General features: G+C 37.0%; 1 long non-coding RNA gene across 2 annotated transcripts in view; it reads left to right on the forward strand.

The window, feature by feature from the left end:
- The window catches only part of LOC143434616 (uncharacterized), a 175,162-nt gene that overhangs the window by 49,290 nt on the left and 108,478 nt on the right, over positions 1-17,394 (forward strand). For both annotated transcript variants that reach the window (XR_013104238.1, XR_013104239.1), the window contains exon 2: positions 11,030-11,171. This is a non-coding gene — a long non-coding RNA (uncharacterized LOC143434616). The remainder of the gene's footprint in view (positions 1-11,029; positions 11,172-17,394) is intronic.

The raw sequence follows: 17,394 nt of genomic DNA on the forward strand, positions 1-17,394 counted from the left end.
ATTTTTGAGGCGTGGTCTATACACTTTCACAGAGCAAAGGAGAATTTGTGTCATGCAAGTTGAAAAAAATATATTACAAGGGTGTACAAGTGAGGCTCATAAAAAAATCAAATATATGAGGTGAGCCAGTATCCAGTAATGCAAAACAAAACAAAAAACAAAAAGCGACAAAACAAAACAAAACTCCCCACTAAGGAAGCCCTGCAGTGCAGAATCTTTAATCTGGGACTGAGGAAGATGGAGAGCATGAAAAGCATGCTCTACAACCAGTCTTCGGTTAGCATCATGCTGGGCTGACTTTGTGACAAGGGGCTGCGATGATGGATAGGTGCCTTTACTACAGGAGTAGCATTGAAACTTTCTATTTGTAGAAAACAATGTTTTCTAGGAATTATTGTGGCATAGACTGATAACTGCGTAATGTGAAATTTGAGGGGTAGCTTTTTGTTTGTTTGTTTGTTTTGGTTTTGTTTTTTTGTTTTGTTTTGTTTTGTTTTCCCTAGAGGAAAGTGGGCTTTGGGGAAGTTAAGTCACCTGGTAGAAAAGGGAAACAATAAATTTAACCTTCTCCATTTTTCTTAGTCGAACTTCTGGATGAGAATTTAAAACACACTCCGTAAGTTTTCAAGTCAAGATTCCAATGACGTCAGTGGATTTGTCTGGTTTTTCTAATGAAAGGCAAAATTAATTTTAATTTAAAGAAATCAGCTTTTTTTAACCACTAGGTGGCACGATGTGTTTTTTCCAACAGTTTGAACAGAACTTTAGTATCTTCCTGTCCTTGTTCCTTCCTTTCATCACTTCCTCTATAGACACACATGCAGATGCACACACACACACACACACACACACACACACACACACATACATACACACACACACATACACACAAACACACACACACATACACACAAACACACACACACACACACACACACACACGCTTTTGTAGACTTTTTGTTTTTATTCTATGTAATAATTTGACTTGGGATATCTGTTTGTAAATCATCAGTAAAACCAAACATCCTTTTTCCAACTTTTTTCCAGTTGGTGGTCTCTGCTTCAACCACACATATCTGCTTTGTCTACCATGTGTGTGAGGGGAAACTGAGGTAGATTTTAGCTGTTCACTTTTAGGTTAATGAATGGTGGCACAAAGTCTCTCTTGCTCTCTTTCTTTGAAAAGAAGTCAAAGGACAGAATTGCAGTTAGATCTTAAGTAGTAACTGATTTGCCCATTCATTATCTGTGGAGTTAGTTGGTTAGTGAGGAACTACTACTTATACGTAGGTACTTATCTGGATCATGACATCACTTTTATTCTATCTTAGAAGACAGTAAAGAGAAAAGCTATGGTCAGAGTCGTCAGGATGTGTTGACTGTATTGGTGAAGAGGGTAGGAAGTCATTGAACACACAGTCTGAGAGGTCCTGGAGATGGATCGCAATGAACAGAATTGGAACTGTAACAGCCACACACACTGCCTTCTATACCCTCTTAGTCAGCAGGACTTTCAGTTGTCCTAGTAAAGAAGACAAACCCTAGGAGCAGGGCTCACAGACAACCAGATCTGGGTATTTAGTAGGTATTTCACCTCACTTCCTTTCCAATTCCCCAAGCTTGTTTTCTACTTAATGTTATTGTCATGGCTCTAAAATTTTTTGCAGTCTATTTTAAATGGAACTATCTTTTAGAAAGTAAGCAGATCGTTTCTTGGCAGGCCACGTGCTCAAATGAAGCTTGCTCTCATGACCATCAAGATATTGAAGTCCCCTTGGGGATGGGCTTTTTTTTTTTTTTTTCTAAACTGTTGATGCACAGAATCTACTCTTGGCCAGTCAGAGTCCCCGGGGATGAAGCAGGAACATCTTTATCTTTCAAAAGCTTTCCAGATTATAGTGATGCATGCTGATAACCAAGCCTTTCTGAATTATAGAAATAGGGCACTCTAATGTTTTCTGTGAAGCAACGTTCTGGTATGACACCACTGTTTTCCTAGTGACTCCTGCTCAAAATCTGTCCTCCATGACCATTGTACCTGTGTATAATTACCCCCTAAGCTCTATATCCTTTCTTTCTGTTTTTATAACTTTCTGCTTTTTCCTTCCATCAATGCTATCATCCCACTTTCAAGGTTTCCATCCCTTCCTTTTTCCTGACACTGGTAGATATGACTTAATTTTCTGATAGTTGAATTAAAAAAGTTTGCAACTTTCTCAAATGGCAAAATGATGCAAGAACTAAGAGAGGGAATGATGTTCTCATGTTAAAGAAACACTCTCATTAGCTCTATAACTCAAAAGAAAACCACCACTAAATCTTGTAAGCAAGATCTTGTTAGCATTTGATAACATTGCAAAGTCCTACACACACACACCCACTTGCAAAATTATTTGACCGTTCGCTACTGGCCCCACATACAATGATAAATGTTGTGTATCTGGTTTTAGTTAGTACATTCCTAGGAGTGTGAAAAGCAGACATAATATATAAGTGCATTAATTAAATTTTCAGTATTTTGAGCTCCAGGAGTCATCCTGTCGGAGCTTATACAAAACAGATAACACAACCCTGCTGGAAAACAATGGCAGAATCCAGTTTGGTTTCAGACAAGAACCACAACTAGCCATGGAAATCCTCGAGCCTTTCTAGCATATTTAAGTTCACCTGTTTTAGTTTTTCATCCTTGATCCGTAGCTTATTGAACTTGTCCGGTCAATGTAGCCTATGCTCCCATGTATGCATCTAAAGTTCCAGTTATCATATTAGACTAATGGTCTAATTCTGAATAATCTTTTAGGGGACATAATCTAACTGACTTAGCTTCAGTTAGAGAATCAGCTCTGGCCAATTTAGCCACAGGTTCCTGAGTCAGGACTACAGTTGTTGTAGGATGGAGGTCCTCAAAAAAGGAGTCAGTCAGCGTGAGGCAGATTTAGAGCCGTCTACTCTGCTGAAACGTGACTGATAACATTGATATCCTCGATTTCAAAATTGATAACTTTGAATAAGAAAATGAACAGAAAAACGAACACAGAGATCATAACCCTGCTTTACCAGGACTAGAACAATCTCTTGCTACATTAAAAAAAAATCAGTTATCGGTATCTGCAGAGCATAGGGTGGGCGAGAAGGAGAGAGTTGGGGGCAGGCTTTACTGTATAACCCACACAAATGCCCTATGCCACTCCTAGCATGTATCTTTTGATATACCGCCAATAAAATCCAACAGAAGGAGGGGAGAGAGTAGTTTACACAGAAGGTAAACAGATTCTGAGTCTTGCTGATAGCTGATTGGTTAGCCCTACCATCACGTGGACATACCTTGCTAAAAAGGAGATTGGCTGAACTAATCTTGTGTCTAGGAAAAAAAGTTAAGAAGTTCGAGAACGTTAACTCGTGATTATTATAACAGCGTGATTTTAGCAGGAGGCAGGAATAATCAGAAAAGAACTTATAGCAGGAACACTGTGTAAAATCATTTTGAGAAACAGATCCTTACTGTTGGAAAGAAAGTAGAGACAGACAAAAATCTGGTGTTTGAGGATTAATGATATCACGAATCAATGAGCAAGACGTTGAAAATTGGATGAGCTGCAAAAACCTTTGTCTGGATCTTTCTTTTGAAACTGCCATTCTGTTGCCCCTAGCCCTTCAGGAGATCTCCCCAGAAAATGGGTAGAAATTATGCTAGTAAACAGAGGCAGCTAAAGTTTGAAGAAAAATAATTGAAAGGACTTGATAATGATTATTTATCTTGATTACATTGTGTATTTTCAGTGAGACCTGTAGTTTAAAGTCAAAGATCTATTGTCATTTTCTTTGTAAAGTATAAAAATTGCTTAATGATTTTCTAGCAAAAATTTATCTACAAAGATGAGAGTTTAAATAATCATGACCAATATAACATATTTTTATTACCTGTATTAAACTGTATCCATATTATTGTATTTTTCTATGAACATGCCTTTTTATTGGATGGCATTTAATCTCAATATCTTAATAATAAAAGAGTTGGTTTCATTTTTCTTTTTGTTCAGAATTTCTTTTAAATCAGACATCTGGTATTTGGCACTCAACTTCTAATAGACCAATTGAACACTTTTAAAGGAAAACTAAATCATATGACTTTCATTTTAATTTTTACTGTAATAGTTTAATGTAGCCAACATATGCTGAGTAATAGCATTAAAATAAAATCAATAAATAAAGGATTAAAATCAGTCTGTGTTCAATTTTTGCCACAACACTAATTAGAGAAAGAATTTTCAGACCAGAATTGGGTAAACCAACAAGTTTTTGAAAATTATAATATAATGAGAAATGCTTGCAGTTTTGCATGCTATTACCGAGAAAGGGAGACTAAGGAGGAATTAGCACACTTACTCCAAGTTTAGGCTGTGGGAGAACAAACTACAGGAATTTTTTTGCAAGTGTCCAGCTGTTAAGCAACATACAGATACAAGTTTCAAGTCATTTCATAGCAATTTATTTTTGCTTAGCTATTGATTGCAAACTGGAATGATAGAATTTGACCAAGAATAATGGTACATCATAAAGATTTAAAGTTTTTCACTTCACTAACTTGTATATAAGAGAGTATTTCTTAATTCTTGAGAGCCAGGCAACCACTTCTGTGGCTCTAGTTACTGGGGATACAATATAAATTTTTGAGTTAAGCTGAAATTTTGTAACTTTGGAATGTTTAACTAAATGTCTAAATGTGGAACTTCTCTGTAAATTGAAATGGAAGCACAGTCCTTCCTATATAGAAAGTTAGGAAACAGAAAGTTAATGGGGCAATATTTCATAGTTTCCTTAATTCCTTCATATATAACAACATAAATAAGAAAATTAAGTGGATAGGTCCTACCATAGAGACACTAATTCTACCCATTTTCAGTTTCTATGTATGATTAATAATTCAGAGGAAGTTTTAATGACAACCTCAAAGCTAGACCATGGTAGAAAGAGATGGTTTATGACTTGCAAGATAATTTGGAAAGGTGTTATTCTGTTAAAAAGATTAACTGGCTTTTCAGTTTCACAAGAAATCCAAATATCAGCCTTAAAGAACATGGGCTTGGTGTTTCTCAGTAAGTGAGAAACACGGTTGGTTATTCAGTGCTATTTTCTTAGGTATTCTCTACAGTTATAATTTCTTCATATGACATAAATTAACAACAGAATAAGCTAAACCACTTCCACACACTAAATTAGCATGTTTGGCACTTGAAGAATTTATAGGAAATGGCCCTCTCAATGCAATTATGTCCTTGTTTTCTTACATTACCTAAATCAATCTACTATTTCCCAACACACACCTGAAGTTTCAGAATCAATTTTCCTTAGATTTGCCCTCTTTGTCTAGACAATCTTAGAGGCTTGGATAGTGTAGGGGTAGATTGAAACTTGCACAGCTGGATCATGCATGTTCTGATCCTGCTTGTGTATCTCTTGCCTCCTGCATTTCTTTTCATCAGATTCAGACAGAGCTTTCCATGTTAATTTTAGCTGAAATGAGGCATAAAGGTAGAAGCATTATCCTAAAAGATAAAAATACATATAATGAGAAACTAGGGTTTGAAGCTGCAGTAGTTTTTTTGTCTTTTAATTATCGCATTATTTATTTATTATTCTTCATATAACCAAATTATATAATATGCATTATGCATTTTCAAGAAGTTTACCATGAAACAATTTGACGTTCTTGTTATGGTCCCTGATTCACTAAATAATGCTAACAATGAATAGTAAGTTAAATATGACCATTTCAAATGTGTGACGCAGATAGTAGGCAGGGAAAAGGTCTCCTTAAAGGGCAAGAGTTTATTAACTTAATTTAAATGTGAAGATACCTTAAATTTGGCTATAGGTTGTTCCATTAAGGAAGAAATTGCCACTTGTATCAGCTAAGATCCCAACTGTGATAACCACTAATACAGCAGAGCTAAGCTGGCCATGTGCCACAGTTTGAAAGTGTTCTACAGAGGCTTGTATATTATTAATGACTTGATTCTCAAAGCAGCCTTGCTCAGAGAGTTTGGACATTTGATAGAAGCAGGAAAGCTCTACCTTGTCTTTGGATTCATCCATTAATGGAGTCACAGATGAAGGACTACTGCGAAGTGATAAAAGTTGTTGCAGGAGGAGCATAGTTAGTGAGTTCTGTTTTGTTTGTTTAGTTGGTTGGTTGGCTTCTCCAAACAGGGTCACTCTATGTAGTTCTGGCTGTCTTGAAACTCACTCTGCAGACCAGGCTAACCTTGAGCTCAGAGATCTGCCTGCCTCTGCCTCCTGAGTATTAGGATTAGCGATGTGTGCCACCACTTCCTGGCAAGAACATGTGTTCTTAAGGAGGCATCTTTGGCCGATATTTCATGAGCCTGCTCCTTATTCTCCAATACCCTTTGTTGGGGACCATGAGTTAATTAGCTTTGTTCGCTATTCACCAGCTGCCATGATATTCTGCTTTGCCACAGACTGAATCCATTGAAGCTCCCAAACTATAGGATGAAACCACGAACCAAAATAACCCTCTCTTCCTTTAAGTTATTTTCTCAAGTATTTTGTGGCTGTGACCCAGAACTGACTGATTCAAGGGCCTTCCATCAAACATGTTAAGCCATGAGAAGAATATCTAGCTTTCCTTATCGTCTCACAATGACCCACATGAGGCAGATTCCTAAAGCCCTGTAGCTGCAAACCAAAAAAAAAAAAAAAAAAAAATCAAAATATTAACTTTTGATTACTTTAAATGTTTGGTTTATTTTAGCATTGCTGTAAGTATATTTAATCTTCCTTTATTTAAAGATACTTTGCTGAGATAAAATATATCAGATCTTTTTTGACTCATAGAATCAACTGACCAGGCCTCATGAAGGCTCATAGAGATCAGGAAGCCTGTAGCAGATGACCTAGGCCTTCTGAATATAAGTTATGGCTTGGTGTTCCTAATAGTGAGATTGGGGAAAGGCTCTGACTCCATTGCCTGCTTATGGGACCCCATTCCTCCTACCAGATTGCCTCATCCGGCCTTGATATGATGCTATGTGCCTGCTCTTATTGTAGTTTGTTATGTTGTGTTGCCTGGGAGGCCTGTTCTTCTCTAAGGGGAAGCAGAGGGGATAGGAGGGGCTATAGTGGGAGAGGTAAGGTGGGGAAGAGAGACTTCAGGGAGGGGAGAGCCGCCATCAGGATGTAGTATATGATAGAAGAATAATTTTTTTAAAAAATTAGGTTTTTTTTCTAAATAGTTGCAGCACTCCACTGCACTAACTGTGCTTACTAGAGATGTCCACAGATAAAGAGAAACACATTGTCTCATCTCCTCAGCTGCTCAGCGGAGGAGGTCCCATGATGTCCAGAATTTCTTTAGCCTTGTCAGTCTTCATTCTCTGGCAAAAGGTTTGGACCATATAGCAAATTTGTTAAACGGCCTCAATATCTAACGCAGCATCAAGTGTACATATATCTCCCCACCCACAAAAGGCTGTTTCAAATATAGGCCTATACTTCCTTTAGAATATTTCACCTACTTTTTGGTGCTGCTTTATGTTTAACTACACACTGTTTAGAGTCAAAATATTTGGGTGAGTATTTTGTCCAATGAATTTTATCTTTTTGTTTCATTATCCTTACATTTTCCTTGACCTTTGATGTGATCAATTTCTAAGAATTCTTAAAAGCAAATGTAAAGTAGCCATATCTGACAGCATGAGACCATAAGAATGTCCAGGTATTCCAGCTAGGAGAAGCCACAAACTCCTACAAGAATGAAATAAACCCAGGACAGTTTCAATAAAATACATGCGTCCTCTGCTGTGTTCACCTGATCTTAGTATCGCTTCAGCCCATTGGTCACAGAGACTTTAACGACACAGCAAGCAACAGAAAACTTAAAAAAACAAAATGCCCAATGTCTCTTAATATCCCTTTTCTTTTGTCAGTTTCCAGGATTTCTATTCTAGTGTTCACCTGAAGGAAAACAATTCTAATCATTCACAATAACAAGCCAAGGACTGATGAAAATATACTTGTTCTTCCTTGGTCAGTGTCCTGGGCCAGTGAGCATAACATTAAAGAATATGTTCCTTTGTACTTCAACTAACTACCTTATCTGACCTTATTTATTACAGTACAGTGACTCGGATTTTCTAACTATGGCTTTTGTTCTTCAGTATGCACACACTCCAGTTTAGCTTCAAGACAGAGAATGAACATTGAATCTGCGAGTCTACCATAGACTACTGGGTTCTTGCTTCCTGCTCCAAGGCTAAGGGAATCTGAAGACTTGCTAAGCAATTGCAATTAGATTTTTTTTTTTCATAGACTTTCCTGAAAACCCAATAAAAAGAAATAGAAAGGAGAAGCTGAGCCTATTATATTTATTACAGGCTCCTAGCCTGGTTTCTATTATGCTTAACTGTATTCAGTTTTGAAGCTAGAGTCATGTACTAAATAATAATTGTCAATATTTTCTGCAAATATCAAATACTCAATATACAAAAACAATGAAGTGGATCAAGAAAGTAAGAAATCTGAATTTTCCAGGAGCTTAGTCTCAGATGGTCTGACAGTTTTGTCTCAATGTGGAGTCATTTTGTCTTGGGTTTAAATCTCTAATTTTAGTCTTTGGTGTGGCATAAATTGTATTTAATTAACAAATTACGGTCCCAATAAACTTGTACCATCTGCGATAAAGTCGGGGCACATTTTGTTGTAAAACTGAATACCTGCATCACTGTCTTCCAAGTGCAATATAAACTTGTCTTAAAAGATTGTCACTTTGTAAGGAAGATTGCTTTCTGTATCTTACCCAAATTCTAGATCCTGCCCAAAGCATAACTTTCCTATAATTTCCCCCCTGATAGCTAGCCATATGGGGGAAAACTATGTTTTATGGTATACTTTTGTAAGTGTATCTTTCCATGAGCAAAATCTTTGTCCAATGTTCCCCCAAACTAGTCTGAAAGCAATCTACTTGGAATTCTGTAGAACGTCAAGTTCTCATCTGGGTAACATTTCCTCCCAAATGCAGACAACTTCGTGTTCATTTTTTCCAGGATTTCTCTTTTTCTAGATGGCAAACTTTAAGGGATCAGATATGAGTTGTTGTTTTTTTTTCCCCCTTGAGGATTCCACTAATTACAATACATATGAGAAAAGTTCAAGCCCTGTGGTTTCTAAACTGGGTAACTGATGCTACCTTTAGACAAATGGTACTCATTTAAGGCTGGGTTCTGTGAATTTGTGATTTTACAAGAACCCTTTGGCTTTGGATGGAGAATGAGGACATCTCTGGATTGTCTCACCCCTTTTTAACTGTGGGGCTCAGTGTACTTTCCATTGAAGGAGTGAGCACTGTCAACTAGTTAACACAAGCTATCCGGAGGAAAAACAATCCCTGAACTTTGAAGGAGCAGAATAATTGCATACAAATGCATTCAGGAACCCTATAGAAAATACAGTGCTGTTAACTGGCATGGTTACAGCACAATTTAGCAAGTATGTTAGAACAAATTACCCCTTTTAACCGTAAGCCGTTCTGTTTCACGCTTTTTAATGAAGGCCTGTGCCACACACTAGAATGCTTCTCACCTCATTATTTCTCATAAAAAGCACTGATCCATTCAAAGGCTCTTCATATCTCCCATATGAGCTTTCCCCCTCATTCTGGCAGGACAAGGAGGCTTCTTCCTAGTCGGCCTTTGAAGTAGGTCATTAGAATGTTTACTAGATAAAAGGCCGAAAAAAATCTATCTGTGTAATCTCACTGCTGTCATGCATTAATGTTCTAGCCTTCCTTCAAAAGCAAAACAAAATGAGGTAAACATAACAAAACCCCAAACTGTTTCTGTCCTTATTTAGAAAACAGGGGATGTTTGTAAGCCCTTTAGTGCTATTTTTTCTCTGTGAGTATTCACAACATATTTTTAGAGAAATACTAAAAACCAGGAAGAATTTACTGGACTACTAAAATACAAAGTATGGATCCAATAAAAAGGCAAGCAGGAAAGCAAGCCAATAGGAAGCAAAGGCTGATAGGTCGTTTCAGCAGAAATGGTCCAGTTTTTAAATTACATTTTTTTTTTCTATGCAGTGTCTGAAGGGGAACCATGTTGACTATTTTCAGAAATAACATCATATAGGTTTCTGATTAATATAAATCTTCTAGAATACAGTACTAATCCCCCACCCATTTCAGCACAATACACATTGTTAATTAACATATATTATGGCTTGTGGTATAGCTCAATGGTAGAGAGCTTTCCTAGCGTATACACATCCATGGCTTCAGTTCCTGGCATAGCTTTGTATATGTTCAATGAATTGAGAGATGAATGCCTTATTTTTAGATGGTAGCGGTTTGTTAGGAAGGACAACTTATTTCCTGGCTCTATGGGAGTACATGTAGCTATCACAGGGCTAATACAAGTACAGGATTGGGCACATGAGATTTGGCACTGAATAAATAAAGGTGCTTGCCACCAAGCCTGGTGACCCGAATTCCATCTCAGGAACGAATTCATATATATATATGAAGGACATGACAGAATTGATTTTCACACACTGTCCTCTGACAATAGGCATTTATATTCACAAAATGAATTAAAAATGGTAATTTTAAAAGGATTCTACATGTGTATGTGCATAGAGATTTTAAGATCTGATTTTGATTACCATAAAAACAAAACTATGGAAAAGAAGGAGCAGTTGGAAAATATTTGGTTGCCATTGCAGTATTTTAGCTAACAAAACAAATATTTGTTCATCTCAGTCACATAAAAATTTTCAGTTGGGCCGTTAGCTTAATACCGTGTATAACACAGTTTGCCACTTAGGAAAGGTCCATACCAGGTATTAGAACAGTTGTAAAGCAGAGAGCTAACATCTAAATTCTGTAATGTAACAAAACCCTGAAATTGACACATGGTCTACATTTAAATGATGTTTAAAATCAATGCCTTTGTAGAAAAAGTCCACTTAATGTAAACTCCCTGGTGACATTTCCAACGTTTCTTTGCAGTATCTACAAGAATGAATCCGATCACCTGGCACAAGACTGTCAAGCGCCACCAAACACTTTGGCTGAGCAGTTTCTAAATTAAATTGGTATTCTCCAGGCACTTTCCAGAAATACAAGCTCAGCTCGGATCACACTCACAAAGGTACAAGAGGAAAATGTCAGTACTGTACTGAATGGGCTGGAGGAAGAATGTGGTCCAGACTAGTCGATCTCTGCAATACTAACCACACAGCTTTGTTTCATTTGAAAACATAAATCTGTACACACATACTTACTGAGACATATATCCATGTATACAGAAAAAGGTTGAGCTAATAATAAAGGAAAGGGTGAACGTTGGCACTGTGGATGTTGACAGCATTATGCAAACTTTTCAATATTCCCTTGCATGCTCAACTTTAACTTTTGTTTATAAATTCCACTTAGACATAATTTACAACTTCTGTTAACTTAAGCTGGGTTCTGTAAAATCTGTCTAAAAAAATCAGCTCAGAGGGCTTTGAGATGTTACAAGCATATCTAGATATCAAACACCGAGCTGTGCAAATTATATTCACTTTGGAAACTCTGAGTTTGTATTTATATACATAATATATTTCAGATCTGATGTTTTAAAATGATGAAATAAGCCTCGTCTCCCCCACCCATGCCTTTTCGAAGCATTTCTGTAGTATCTTTAAAGAGGCAGAAAGCCCAAAACAAAATGAGAGGTTCTGGAGTCTGCCTCTATTTAATAGCACTTTGTAACATGATTTGGGACTGGGTAGTAAGGTTAAGCAAAAGTTCTTAAAAACCAACCATCTGAAGTTTGTAATTTCATGCTGAGATAGTTTAAAGACTTCAACAGTTTAAAACGGTATTAAACTACCTCTGTATCTGTTATTTCGCCCATGTACACTTACTGCAGAGATCTGACCTCATCTGTCCTTAAGAACAGTTAGACACATCAGTTGATCTAGATTAAAAGAAAAGAGCAGATCCCACCTCTACTTACTCTCTGTGTTTAAGCTGCTTTCAAGATCAAAGGCAGAAATTGAAGGTCTTCTTGGAGTCTGGATTTTAAATAGCAAAACAACAAAACGTGCATCCTTGTTTTGCCTTTCCTTGATTTCTTGAAAGAGGCTAGACTTTCCTCTTGCAGAATATGGAGAAGGAAGAGCCCTGACTTGTGCCTCTTCCACGGCTTCATTAATGAGGAGCACCTTTAAGCAAGTGGACATGTTTTGTTTGTTTCTCTGTTCTTGATACATGGTCCCAAGTATTCCAGACTGGCCTCAAACTTGCTCTGTAGCTGAGAATTTTCTGAATTTCTGATCTTCCTACTTCCATCTCCCAAGTGATGGGATGCCAGGCAAGCACTATCGTCATTTTCTGTGGTGTTAGGGATTGAACTCGGAGATTTGTGCATACCAGACAAGCATTCTATCAAAGAGCTCTGCTTATTATGTTTTTTATGAACTTCATCTAACTTCTCAGTTCAGAATGACCTCATACGTGTGGTGATCTTCCTGCCTCACATTCCCGATTGCCGGCATTGCAGGTATAAGCCACCAAACTCACATCAACATAAATTACTTCCAACTCAATGTAGGAAGCAAGGTACTAAATGAAAGGTAATGAGATGGAGAGCAAAGTAACTTGATAACAGTGGATTTTATTTTTGAAAAATGGATATAAGCAACTTTTTAGCATAAAAGCTGATGTAGGAGATAATTCATACCAGAGTGTACCTGTTTGCATTCATATTGAGACTTTCAGGAGGAAAGACTGATTCATTAAAATTTGTTTAATGACAGAGGACAGTGGTTACTAAAACGATACAAATTAGTAATTTAATATTTCTATGAGGTTTCAATGGCTCAGTGAATAATGGATGCTAGGGCCATTCTTGTCTGCTGATGACACTAGATCTCATAGTCCAGTGATAACTAGGTTCGTGGGTGAATGTGTGAAGCAAGAAGCATTTACATTGGTCTTAGTCAAGAAACCCAACCCTGGCGTGGTGACAAATACCCACAATTCCGGAACTCTGGAAGCAGAAGCAAGAAGGCCATAAGATAAAAATCAGCTTGGCTATACAGTGAGGAGCTGTCTTAAAATCAAATGTTATTGTTATTGTTATTGTTGCTTATGTATTTGCTGAATTGTTTATATTTTTGCTTTAACAAGACAACTGAAGAAATATTCTTTTTGTACCAAAACGGATTTATACCCATGGCTAGAGCTTCTTTCACACAAAAACTGATATGAGGGGTTTTCATTTCCTGCAGCTCTCTTTGGTTTGCCCCGCACCCTTGGGTACTGTCTAAGGTCAGCTCAGGTCCATCTCTGCCACTGGATCATGTAACTTCCCTCCAGGCTTGTAACTCTCTCTCTCCAGGCTATTGTTACTATTCCACCAAACCAAGTTCTCTGATCTTTGTTTTGCCTGCTCTCAGGGAAAATCAATGTAATAATAATAAAGTCTAAGGAATCAGGTGCCGTAAGCTGAAAAAAAAAAAAAAAACCATACATTTTAGGTAAAATGTACATTTGAACCAGAATTCTGTAACACTGTCATGCCTTACTTGTGAATTTTACTTCCTGAGTAGACATTAAAAAATAATTTGAAATCTTTGCTTTCTTTAAAACAGACAAAGAATCAGCACATCGTCTAATAAGTTTATGCTTGATGGTAACTAAGATTTAATTTGCATTGTCTCAACTCAAGGAACAAACTTCAGCTATTGCTCATCATCATCATTATTTACACAATAAACTTTGAGATGCAAATCTTTACTTCATTTCTTTCCAATAATGCTTGCTCAGAATAAAAACCTGGGAAGCATTTACCATTGATTCTGCGAGGCTCCATCCTTGGTGTCCCCTAGTTCACTTAGGCAGAAAGGAATGTGTTTTTATAGTCCTATCACTTACTGATATCCCTGTGTGCCAGTGACTGGTCACTACTATGGAATTCACCTCACTACTGCAAGAATAGACATATCTTCTCAGATCGGACACTGGCATGCTTCTCAGGCAGGGTTCATAGGTGTGTAAAACTGATAATTGCATTTCTTCTCCAGAAGAGCACATAATACTTTTTCAATATTATGAAATTTCAGCCAGTATGAATGAAGGTCAGGACCATTTGATTTCGCTATGCTGTGACTCAAATGTGGTGACTTTGGTAGTAAGTCTTCCCATCAAGTTCTGGAGGGGAACCAAGTGTGTCAGCAATAGACTAGCATTCTGGGGATTTATGTGACACCACACAGTCTCTTCTGAGAGAATAACACTGTGTATGTCAGACTGAACTGCTCTCCTTGTTCAGCCTTTTAAGTGTTGAGATTACAGGTGTGTGCCACCATGCTTGCCTTTGTTGTTCAAATTGGCCAAAGTGAGGCTTTGATAGCATCTTAAATCCCGTGTTTTATAAAATGAACAATGTTCCCCCTCCATAAATGATTTTGATGAGAACATTTCCTGCTACTTCTATTTTGAAATCTATAATCTCTTATAGCAGTGGTTCTCATCCTTTAGGTTGTGATATCCTGCGTATCAAATACTTACATCATTATTCATAACAGTATTAAAATTACAGTTATGAAATAGCAACAAAATAACTTTATAGTTGGGAAGGTCACCACTACACGAGAAACTGTATTCAAGGGTCACAGCATTTGGAAGGTTGAGAAACACTTGTGCTATAGGAAAAAGAAATGAAAACCCCAGTAATCTAAAACTCTTCTACACATTTACTCTTGCTCAATGGTATATCCATGCACATATTGATGGACTACGGTTCAAAAACTAGATTTAGAATTTATATACTCATTGGCATAGTCTTAGAAGATATTAAAGTTCACTTCTGGTAATTACAGAAGTCTTTACTTGGACTGGAATGGAAACTCATGAATCTGTAACAATGCAAAGGACTGAAGACTGTAGTTATTTTTGCACAGAGAAAACTGATGTTCTGAGTGACAGGGCTCCCTTAACAGGTTGTGGAAGATACATAATTTTGTTAGCTTGTTAGATGTATTATTTAAAAACTCAACCATACAATTTTACAATTAAATATGTTTTGTTACAATGAAAGGCAGTATTCAACACTCATTACTTTTCCATCCCTTTACGATGTTAGGGCATTATTTGTGCCTTTGAGATTGCTTAGTGGAAACACTTTATAGAGTCATGCTAGTGTTCATCTCTTCCACGTCATGTTCGGGGACACCACCATCTTGAATTCCATCAAAGCAGATATATAAACTTTAGAAATTGGCAAAAGCTAAAAATCAAGCTTTGATTTGTCTGACCATTTTTTGAACAGCCTAAACATACAAAACACGTGGGCAAACATTAACCATGGAGTTCAAACTTAATAGGATGGTGCATCCATACCTGCACCACTGTAAAAGTGTGAAGAATTTGCAAATTGCTGTTCAGCCCAGCAACTGAGAGGTTCATATTGATAAATGAGTAAACTTAGGACTTATTTCTTTGACATCATCTCTCATTGTGCTTGCTAAGATAAATAAAAATATTAACCAGCACACACATTAAAACTACATTCATCAAATGCAAATAGAAATTGATTACATGTTTAAGAATTTGGCAAAATCAGTAGTTTCGGAATTCACTTAACAAAGTCTATATTATACTGTTACACTGTCCAAACTTTTTGCTGTCAAAACATGAGCTGAATAAACTTTATCTCTTCATAGGTACATACATCTGGTATTTCATTATAGTAACCACAAACAAAAAAATACTGCCATATATATATATATGTAAAGTATATATATATGTAAATCTATTTTATTTCTCCTCTGTTTTCTTAAAATGTCTCTCATTTTATTCTTGTATTTAAATTTGAAAACTTGATGGAAAAATTGATTAAAAAAAAAAACCACCTGGCCTTTTTATCATATTCGTTTGTTTCTTTGTCACTTGAAACTCTGCATGTAAAAACATAAGGAAGTACCTGCTTCTAACTTAAGAGCAGCTGATTGCTGAGATGACCTTCTCATGTTTGAGATTCCATCTCTCTCACTTTCCTTTGATGGCCTGTCAGAGTTAGGGAATAATTTTCCAAAGAAACTGTCCACTCAGTACCCCCTCATTTCCAAGGTCCTCTGGGTGTATGTGTATATGTGGGTATGCATATGTACAATGATGTGTGGACCCAGAGGTCAATCTCCTCCAGCGCGGTTCCACAGAAGTCTCTATTTTGTTTAATTTTTGAGACATGTTCTTTCCCTGGGATTGCAGATTATGCTAGGCTGGCTGCCCATGAGCCCCACATATGTTCTTGTCTCCATTTTTTTATTGCTGGGATTACAAGTAAGAGCCACTACCATCAGGGTATACACAGATGCCAGGAATATGAACTGAAAGCCTTATGCCTACGGTAGGCCTTTTACTGGATGATCTACCTCCTTGATTTCCCCACCCCACCTTTACTTGCTTGCTTAATTTTTAATTTATTTTTTACTTTTGTAAATTATTCTTTCAATTTTCCTAGCTTGAGATTTGTGACCAGAAAATTTGTTCTTTGTTCTTTTCTTTTTTCTTTTCTTTTCCTTCCTTCCTTCCTTCCTTCCTTCCTTCCTTCCTTCCTTCCTTCCTTCCTTCCTTCCTTCCTTCCTTCCTTCCTTTCTTCCTGTTACATATCCCTTTAAGAAGAAACAGCCATCCTCCTCGCATGACCTCTGACCTGCAGCACTTCCACCTTGGAAACAGCCTGAGCCAGAGCCAGAGTCAAGTGGGTGGTATGACGATGAAGTGTAGTTATAACTGCACAAGGAGCTTTAAAAAACAAAAACAAAAACAAAACCAAGGAAATGACGCAGTAGGGCACAAGGCCATGTGTAAAGCACAGGTTCCACAGGTGCAAAGCACACACTGCGTGCAGCTGGGGTAGCAGAGCAACATGGGAGCACAACGTGGAGCAGAGCATCATGGGAAGACTGATTTTTTTTTTTAATTTTTTAAAGAGAATGTGAAATCTCCCCTTTTGCGTTTGCTTATCATATTGGCAGTAGATAAAAAAAATAAGCAAGAAAAGCACTTAGAGTATCTATGAGCTTAAGAATTTCCCTACTCCAAATATCTGAAATATGTTTTTATTATTATGAAGCTATCACTAGTTCTTGATTTGAATCTTATTTTTTAAAATAAGCCCAAACAACCAGTCTTCAGCAAAGAAACTAGGATTTAAAGACATTAGACATCTTGGTAACATTTTACAAATAGTTCAGACCATATCAAAAAAGTAGAATATACATTTTCAATCTTCTATTTCTATACTGTTTTTTATTACTTCATTTAGACTCTGTGCAGGCCTCAATCTCATTTGTAGTTATTCTTTATAAATTAAAAAT

Source organism: Arvicanthis niloticus, chromosome 16, assembly GCF_011762505.2.
Source record: "Arvicanthis niloticus isolate mArvNil1 chromosome 16, mArvNil1.pat.X, whole genome shotgun sequence".
Taxonomy (NCBI): Eukaryota; Metazoa; Chordata; class Mammalia; order Rodentia; family Muridae; genus Arvicanthis; species Arvicanthis niloticus.